This window comes from Mirounga angustirostris, unplaced genomic scaffold, assembly GCF_029215605.1.
Source record: "Mirounga angustirostris isolate CCGP_5_RB_7025 unplaced genomic scaffold, mMirAng1.0.hap1 SCAF_10, whole genome shotgun sequence".
NCBI lineage: Eukaryota > Metazoa > Chordata > Mammalia > Carnivora > Phocidae > Mirounga > Mirounga angustirostris.
Window position 1 is genome coordinate 20,184,089 of NW_026991718.1, and position 10,478 is coordinate 20,194,566.

General features: G+C 40.5%; 1 pseudogene; it reads right to left on the reverse strand.

The window, feature by feature from the left end:
- Positions 1–9,188: 9,188 nt before the first annotated feature.
- Positions 9,189–9,967, reverse strand: LOC129046076 (10 kDa heat shock protein, mitochondrial-like; annotated as a pseudogene).
- Positions 9,968–10,478: the final 511 nt, after the last annotated feature.

The window sequence follows — 10,478 nt, forward strand, 5'->3', positions numbered from 1 at the left end:
GCCTGGGGCGCCTGGGTGGCTCAGTTGGTTAAGCGACTGCCTTCGGCTCAGGTCATGATCCTGGAGTCCCGGGATCGAGTCCCGCATCGGGCTACCTGCTCGGCGGGGAACCTGCTTCTCTCTCTCCCGCTGCCCCCTCTTGTGCTCTTTCTCTCTCTCACATAAATAAATAAAATCTTAAAAAAAAAAAAAAAAGAATATCAAGACTGGTGTTCTGGTTCCCCAGGGAGTGTGAGGATACTGATCATGTCTCTCAGACAGACTTGGCCTTTGGATTGGAAGAGTAGCAATGGCTGAGAGAGGTGCCTAAGCTAGGTGGGCCTGGTGACTGCCCACCATCTCCTAAGATACCAACCATATATAGTTGACCGTTGAAGGGGGGAGTGGGAAGTGTTAGGGGCGCTGACCACCCCTGCCCATCGAAAATCCACACATAACTTTTTACTCCCCCCAAAATTAATAGCCTACAGTTGACCGAAAGCCTTACCAATATCACAATTAACACATATTTTGTATACTATATGTATTAGACACCGTATTCTTATAATAAAGTAAGCTAGAGAAAAAAATGTAATGAAAATTATAAAGGACAGAAAATACCGTTACAGTACTGTAAAAATCAGCATATAAATGTACTTGTGCAGTTCAAATCCATGTTGTTCACGGATCAGCTGTAATGGAGAGTGTTATAGAACAGGGTTCTCAAACTTTTTGATCTCTTGGCAGATCAAATATATACTGAGTATTTCTCTAGGGTGTCTTGTTGTTGGTTTTTTTTAAAGATTTTATTTATTTATTTGAGAGAGAAAGAGACAGAGTGTGAGCAGGGGGAGGGGCAGAGGGAGAGGGAGACAAGCAGACTCCCTGCTGAGCAGGGAGCCCAAGAAGGGGCTCAATACCAGGACCCTAAGATCATGACCTGAGCTGAAATCAAGAGTCAGACACTTAACCGGCTGAGCCACCGAGGCGCCCCACTATCAATTATGTTTCTCTCTTTTTTTTTTAAGATTTTATTTATTTATTTGACAGAGAGAGACACAGCGAGAGAGGGAACACAAGCAGGGGGAGTGGGAGAGGGAGAAGCAGGCTTCCCGCGGAGCAGGGAGCCCCACGTGGGACTCGATCCCAGGACCCTGGGATCATGACCTGAGCTGAAGGCAGACGCTTAACGACTGACCACTCAGGCGCCCCTCAATTATGTTTCTTAAGTGACAGGCTCACTTTGTTCATCTTCAAGAAAATTTCTGAATCTGAATAACCATAGTTTGTCTGTCAGTCATACTCATATATGGTTTTTCTTCCTTTCTTTCATTTTTTCCTTTGACAAACTTCACCCTTTTTTTTTTAAGATTTTATTTATTTATTTGTCAGAGAGAAAGAGCACAAGCAGGGGGAGCGTCAGGCAGAGGGAGAAGCAGGCTCCATGCTGAGCAGGGAGACTGAGGTGGGGCTCGATCCCAGGATCCTGGGATCATGACCTGAGCCGAAGGCACACACTTAACTGACTGAGCCATGCAGGTGCCCCTCTTTTTTTTTTTTAAGATTTTATTTATTTATTTATTTTAAAGAGCAACAGAAGGAGCAGGGGGAGGGGCAGAGGGAGAAGGAGAGAATCTCAAGCAGACTCCCCGCTGAACACGGAGCCTGAGGCAGGGCTCATCTCACAACCCTGAGATCATGACCTGAGCTAAAATCAAGCATCAGTTGCTCAGCCACCCAGGCGCTCCTTCACCCATTTTTTAAACATGAAAAAAGCAGCTAGATCTGCTCATTACCCAAATAACTACACCAATGCATTTTCTCAAAATTACTATACTTCAGTGTGCAGATGTGTTTTATGTGTAAACTCCCCATTTTGTCACACATACTGAAATGACAGGTACTCAAGGATCAAGATTTAAAATGAAATAAAGGCTTAAATGTAAAACACAAATATAAAACTGACAATAACATAGGAGAAAATCTAGGTGACTTTGGATACAACAATGACTTTTTCGATACAACACCAAAGACACAATCCATGAAAGAAATAATTGGTTAGACAGACTTCTTTAAAATTAAAAGCTTTGAAAGACTGTCAAGAGAATGATGAGACAAGCCACAAACTGGGAGAAAATATTTGCAAAAGACATATCTGATAGAGGAGTGTTACCTAAAATATACAAAGAACTCTTAACAATTAGAAAATGGATAACCTGATTAAAAAAAGGGCAAAGAACTTTACAGACACCTCAACAAAGAAGATATGCAAATGTAAAGTAAACATATGAAAAGATGTTCAACATCAAATGTCATAAAGGACTTGCAAATTAAAACAACAACGAGACACTACTACACATTTATTAGAATGGTTAAAATCCCAAAACACTAACAACGCTGAATCCTGGCAAAGATGCAAAGCAACAGGAACTCTCATTTATTGCTGATGATAATGCAGAATCGTATAGCCACTTTGGAAGACAGTTTGACAGTTTCTACAAAACTAAACATACTGTTACCATACAATCCAGTGGTCATGCTTCTTGCTGTTTACCCAAATGAGTTGAAAGCTAATGTCCACACAAAAACCTGCACACTGATGTTTATAGCAGCTGTATTCATAATTGCCAAAACTCAGGAGCAACCAAGATGTCCTTCAGTAGGTGAATGGACAAAATAAACTGCAATATATCCAGACTATGGAATATTACTCAGAGCTATAAAGAAAGGAGCTATGAAGCCATGAAAATACATGAGGAAACTTCAATGTATATAGCTGAAAGAAGCCAGTCTGAAAAGGTTACATACTGTATGATTCCAACTACAGAACACTCTGGAAAAGTCAAAACAATGGAGACAGTAAAAAGATCGGTGGTTGAGGGGAGAGAGGGATGAATAGGTCGAGCACAGAGGATTTTACAGCACTGAAGCCATTCTGTATGATATTATAATGGTAGATACACATCCTTACACATTTGTCAAAACCCATAGAAGTTACAACACTAATGTACACTCTGGACTGTGTGTCAGTGTAGATTCACTGATTTTAAAAAATATACCTCTCCGGTATAGGATGTTAATAATGCGGGATGTGTGGGGGCAGAGGGTGTATGTTAACTCTCTGTCCTTTCCCTTCAGTTTTGCTGTGAACCTAAAACTGCTCTTAAAAGTCTATTTAAAAATATATGAGGGGCTCCTGGGTGGCTCAGTTGTTGAGCGTCTGCCTTCAGGTCAGGTCATGGTCCCAGGGTCCTGGGATCGAGCCCCGCATCGGGCTCCCTGCTCCGCGGGAAGCCTGCTTCTCCCTCTCCCACTCCCCCTGCTTGTGTTCCTGCTCTTGCTGTCTCTCTCTCTGTCAAATAAATAAATAAAATCTTTAAAAAAAATAATAGGGCGCCTGGGTGGCTCAGTCGGTTAAGCGACTGCCTTCAGCTCAGGTCATGATCCTGGAGTCCCGGGATCGAGTCCCGCATCGGGCTCCCTGCTCGGCGGGGAGTCTGCTTCTCCCTCTGACTCTCCTCCCTCTCATGCTCTCTGTCTCTCATTCTCTCTCGTAAATAAATAAAATCTAAAAACAAAACAAAACAAAAAAATTTAAAAAAAAAAATAAATAAAAATATATGAAACAAAAACTGGGGCGCCTGGGTGGCTCAGTCGTTAAGTGTCTGCCTTCGGCTCAGGTCATGATCCCAGGGTCCTGGGATCCAGCCCCTCATCAGGCTCCCTGCTCCATGGGAAGCCTGCTTCTCCCTCTCCCACTCCCCTTGCTTTTGTTCCCTCTCTGGCTGTCTTTCTCTCTGTCAAATAAATAAAACCTTTAAAAAAAAAAAAAAAGAAACAAAAACTAATAGAACTACAAAGAGAGAGAGAAATCTACCATTGTAGTTAAAGATTTCAGTATTCCTCTCTCAATAATTGATACAGCAAGTATACAGAAAAGTCAGTAAAAACATGGAAGACACAAACAGCTTCATCAACCAATTTGACCTAATTGACATTTATGGCATACTACCTCAACAGCAGCAGAATACACATCTTTCTTTTCAAAAGCACACAGAATATGGGCTATATTTATGGGTGCCTGGGTGGCTCAGTTGGTTAAGTGTCTGAGTCTTGACTTCGGCTCAGGTCATGATTTCAGGGTTGTGGGATTGAGCCCCACATCAGGCTCTGTGCTCAGTGAGGAATCTGCTTGGGATTCTCTTTCTCCTCCTTCTGCCCCTCCCTGTGCTTATGGGCTCTCTTGTTCTCTAAATAAATAAATAAATAAATAAATAAATAAATAAATAAATAAATAAATATCTTAAAAAGGGGGGGTGCGTCTGGGTGGCTCAGTCGGTTAAGCATCCGACTCTTGGTTTTGGCTCATGTCATGATCTCCAGATGGGGAGCCTCACATCAGTCTCCACTCTCAGCCAGGAGTCTGCTTCCCCTCTCCCTCTCCCCTTACCCAATCCCAACTGCTTCCAGTCTCTCTCTGAAATAAATAAATAAATCTTTAAAAAAAAAAAAAAAGCCTCAGTACAGTTAGAATGATTCAAGTCACACAAAGTATGTTCTTTGACTACAATGGAATTACAATAGAAATGTATAAGAGAAAGATATCTGAAAAGTCTTCAAATATTTGAAACCAGATAGCACATCTCTCAATTATACATGGGTTGAAGAAGAAATCAAAGTCAAAATTAGAAAGTAGTTTGAACTGAAGAGAAATGAAGCAACATATCAGAATTGTTGGGATGCTACTAAAGCAGTACTTAGGGGAAATTCATAGTACTGAACATTTATATTAAGAAATAATAAAGTTCTCAAATTAGTGACAACAGCCTCCCTATTAAGACATTAGACAAAGAATAACATATTAAACCTGAAATTAGCAAAAGACACAAAACATAGTAAGAGTGGAAATCGATGGGGGTGCCTCAGTCAGTAGAGCATGGGACTCTTGATCTTGGGGACATGAGTTCAAGCCCCACATTGCGCGTAGACCTTACTTAAGAGAGAGAGAGAGACACTAAATCAATGAAATTAGAAAGCAAAAAACCAATAGAGAAAACCAATGAATCCAAAGCTGGATTAATATTCTGAAGTCAATCAACAAACTTCATCATATTAACAAACTGAAAAAGAAACCCATATCAAATCAATAGACACAGAAAAAATGGATGTTGACAAATTTCAACATCCATTCCTGATTTAAAAAAACAAAAACAAATAGATGATGGAAGGAGCTTCCTCACCCTGATGAAGGGCTATCTAGGAGAAATCTTTAGCTAACATCATACTTAATATGAAATATTAAATGCTTGCTTTGTAAGATCAGGAACAAGGAAGTCTGCTCTCACCACTTGTATTCAACACTGTGTTATAGGTTCTAACCAGCGTAGGTGAGAAAAAGAAAAGTTATCGAGAATAAAACTTTCTGTCTTTGGAGATAACACTGTCCATCTATATAGAAAATCCAACAGAATGTACAAAGAAGCTGCTAAAACTAGTAAGTGAGGTTAGCAATTGATTTTAGCAAAATCTGTATAAAATTATAATGTGAATGTTCATGTCCACCAATTAACACTCAGAAATTAAATGTTGAATTTTAAAAGTGAAATTTTTAAAAATTGTCACAGTATCATTTAAAAAATTGTTAATGTGGGCGCCTGGGTGGCTCAGTTTGTTAAGCGACTGCCTTAGGCTCAGGTCATGATCCTGGAGTCCCTGGATCGAGCCCGCATTGGGCTCCCTGCTCCGCAGGCAGTCTGCTTCTCCCTCTGACCCTCCCGACCCTCCCCCCTCTCATGCTCTCTCTCTCTCAGTCTCCCTCTCTCAAATAAATAAATAAAATCTTAAAAAAAAAAATTTGTTAATGTAAAAAAAATTGAAATGTAGGGTTAAATCTGACAAAAGATATATGAAAGCTCTATTCACTGGAACCTATACAACATTGCTAAGAGAAATTAAATAATATGTAAATAAATGAAAAGATGGATCAATGGCAAAATACTAAGATCTCAATTCCTTCCAGATTGATGTATACCTTAAACACAATCCCAGCTCAAATCCTGTTTTTACAGAAACTGACAACTGGTTCTATAATTCATATGGAAATCAAAGGACAAATAGCCTAACTGAATTTGAAGGTAAAAAACAAAGTTGGAGGATTAACATTACCTGATTTTAAACCACTTATAAAGCTACAGTAATTAAGACAATGTGATATTGATGCAAAGATAATACAAACATATTAATGGAACAGAATAGTCTAAAAATAGACTCACACATATATGGACAATCGATTTTCAACAGAGATATGAAAGTCATTCAGTGTGTCTTTTAATGTGAGAACAATTGGATATCAACAAGGAAAGAAAAGAACTTTGATTTGTTCCTCTTACTATATACAAAAATTAATACAAAATCGGGCACCTGACTGGCTCAGTCAGCGGAATGTGCGACTCTTGATCTTAGGGTCTTGAGTTCAAGCCCCATGTTGGGGGTGCCTGGGTGGCTCAGTCAATAGAGCATGGGACTCTTGATCTTGGGGACATGAGTTCAAGCCCCACGTTGCGCATAGACCTTACTTAAGAGAGAGAGGATATATATACAATTTAAAAAATTTTAACTATAGGAGAATTTAAAAAGGGGGGTTGTTAAATGTTTTTATAATCAAAGTATAAGGGCTTCTTAAGTATATCATGAAAACAAAAATCTTTTTTTTAACGATTTTTAATTTTTTATTATTTTTTTAAAGACTTTATTTATTTATTTGACAGAGAGAGACACAGCGAGAGAGGGAACACAAGCAGGGGGAGTGGGAGAGGGAGAAGCAGGCTTCCCACTGAGCAGGGAGCCCGATGGGGGGCTTGATCCCAGGACCCTGGGCTCATGACCTGAGCCGGAGGCAGAGGCTTAAGGACTGAGCCTCCCAGGCACCTCGAAAACAAAAATCTTAGAGGAAAACAATTGAATTTCAATTTAAGAGTTTCTGTATGGCCAAACAGATTATAAACAAGAATGGGAAACATGGAAAAATTAGGAAAAATACATGCAACACACATTGCAAAAGATTAATATCTTTACTGTAGGAAGAACATTTAGAAGTCATTAAAAAAAAAAAAAAAAGGAACATGTCAGTAGAAAACCTGACAAAAGTCCTGATCAGAAAATTCACAAGAAACAAATAGCTCATATAAAGAGATGTTGGACTAAAATTTTTTTAAAGGCAAACTTTAAAATGAAATAAGTTTTTACCTCGCAGATCAGCAAAGATATCCACACCAAGAACTCTACTCTTCACTAGAAGTGCTTAATGTGAGGGAGAAGGATGGTTAATGGTTTGCTATTTTCAAAAGGTACTCACTCCTTGTTGCCATCAGTTCCTATAACGTTCTGGTAATCTTCAACCTTGATGCTCCAGTCTGGGTTCCTGGCTATACTAAAACGTCGTATTTGGTTCCATTCTCAGCTGTAATTTCTTAGATCAAGGACAATTTGCTGAGTCATTGCACGGCGAGGACTCTAAGAGCTTTGCTTCCCTCAAAGACACATGGCTTCTTCTAACCATCCATCATTACCAGTTTCTTTAGTGCTACGGGGTTTTTCTTAATTCCACTGGTGGACTTTAGGTTCTGCATTTTCTTAAACAAAACTTTATTTATTTATTTAAATTAATTTTTATAAGTGGGCTCTACATTCAAAATGGGGCTTGAACTCACAACCCCAAGGACAAGAGTTGCATGCTTCACTGACTGAGCCAGCCAGGCACCCCAAAAACTACTTTTTAAACATTTTTATTTATTTATTTTAGAGAGAGAGTGCAAGCAGGAGCAGGGAGAAGGGGTAAGGGGGAGGGGCAGAGGAGAGAGAGAGGAGAATCTCAAGCATCTGCTGTGCTGAGATTGGAGCCCAAGGCGGGGCTTGATCCTGTGACCCTGAGATCGGGCCCCATCCCAGGACCCTGAGATCATGACCTGAGCCAAAATCAAGAGTCAGTGGCTTAACCCACTAAGCCACCCTGGCGCCCACCCCCACCCCCACTCCCACAAAAAACCCACTACTTTTAAATTAATCTTCTCAGGTTGCTCAGAAAAGAAAATGTTATGCAAGTCTTATTTTTTTAATCCACTTTTGAGGCTCCTTTTTAAAAATTTGTGGTAAGGGGCGCCTGGGTGGCTCAGTCAGTTGAGTGCCTGCCTTTGGCTCAGGTCATGATCCCGGGGTCCTGGGATCCAGCCCCAAAGTCTGGCCCCCTGCTCAGCAGGGAGTCTGCTTCTCCCTCTGCCTCTGCCCCTCCCCACCCCCTGCCCCCTGTTCGTGCTCTCTCTCAAATAAATAAAATCTTTAAAAAAAAAACTGTGGTAAAACAGGGCACACCTGGGAGGCTCAATCAGTTAAGCAACAGGTTCTTGATTTGGCTCAGGTCATGATCTCAGGGTCCTGGGATGGGGCCCGATTCAGGCTCCATGCTCAGTGGGGAGCCTGCTCAAGGATTCTTTCTCCCTCTCCCTCTGCCCCTCTCTGCTCACGCACATGGGCACACACGCTCTCTCTCTCTCTCTGAAATAAATATATATATATTTAAGATTTCATTTATTTACTTGAGAGAGAGAATGAGAGAGAGAGCACATGAGAGGGGGGAGGGTCAGAGGGAGAAGCAGGCTCCCTGCCGAGCAGGGAGCCCGATGCGGGACTCGATCCCAGGACTCCAGGATCATGACCTGACTTGAAGGCAGTCACCTAACCGACTGAGCCACCCAGGCGCCCTGAAATAAATATTTTTTTTAAAAATCGTGGTAAAATATACATAACATTTACCATTTTAAGCATTTTTAAGTGTGCAGCGCTGTAGCATTAAGTACATTCCGAATGTTGCAACCACACTACCGTCCATCTCCTGAACTTGAGACACAAACTCCCAATCTTCTCTACTCCCGAGTCACTGTCAACCACCATTCTAATTTCTCTACGGATTTGACTACTTTAGGTATACTGTATAGTGGAACCATACGATATTTATCCTTTTGTGTCTGGCTATTTTACTTAGCACAATGCCTTCAAGGTTCATGCATCTTGTAGTGTGTGTCAATTTCATTTCTTTTTTTTTTTTATCATTAGTTTGGATACCATTAGTTTATTATAAAAGAGAGACATGAAAATTATTTACATGATGAAAGATTTCACAACTTCACTGGAATGGGCAGCTTCACTTCATGCCATTTTAATAATGATTTCAGTCCACATACTTTCCGAGAATGTCACCATCTCTAAATAAGAAATAATCCTTGTCATCTAGAACTACTTCGGTGCCTCCATATTCTGGGAGAAGAACTTTATCTCCAACTTTCACACTAACTGGTTGAATCTCTCCACCCTTTCCTTTAGAGCCCGATCCAACAGCTACTAGTGTTGCTTGCAACACTTTTCCTTGAGATTTTTCTGGAAGCATAATACCTCCTTTGGTTAGTTTCAGCTGCGCTCCTTTCAACTAAAACTCGGTCAAAGAGGGGAAGAAACTTTCTAAACGCCTGCCCTGCCATGACGCCGACCGCCACAGTTGGTACTCTGCTCTGGAGCTGCTGCCTCTGCCTCATTTCTTTTTAAGGCTGAATAATATTCCAATTTTGTTTGTTTATATCACATTTTGTTTAGCCATTCGTTGATGGACATTTGGGTGGTTTCACCTTTTAGCTATTATAAATAATGTTGCTATGACCATTGAGGAACAAATATCTGTTCAAGTCCCTGTTTTCATGTCTTTGGGGTATATAGCCAGAGGTGAGATTGCTGGATCATATGGTACGTCTGTTTTGAGAAATTGCCCTACTGTTTTCCACAGCAGGAGAGCCATTTCACATTTCCACCAGCGATGCACACGGGTTCTAATTTCTCTACATCCTTGCCAACACTGTTATTTTCTTGTGTGTGTGTGTGTGTGTGTGTGTGTATACACACACGTATATAGACTAGTCTTGGAACCCTTGTCAAGAATCACTTGATTATATATATAAATTTTTAAAAATAAACTCGTTTATATATATATTATATAAACTATATATATATATCATATATATATATAAATTTTTTTAAAATAAACTCTAGTTTACTTGGACTTGACTAGTCTTGAAACCCTTGTCAAAAACCATTTGATCAGGGGCGCCTGGGTGGCTCAGTCGTTAAGCGTCTGCCTTCAGCTCAGGTCATGATCTCAGGGTCCCGGGATCGAGTCCCACATTGGGCTCCCTGCTCGGCGAGGAGCCTGCTTCTCCCTCTGACCCTCCCCCCTCTCGTGCTCTCTCTCATTCTCTCTCTCTCAAATAAATAAATAAATAAAATCTTTAAATAAATAAATAAAATAAAATGAGAATCATTTGATCATTTATGTGAAGGTTTATTTCTGAGCTCTCTGTTCTACTTTATTGGTCTGTAGGTCTGTCCTCACGCCATTACCACACTGCTTTGATTACTGCGGCTTTGTAGTGTAGGTTTCCTTGTTATTCTTGAAATGC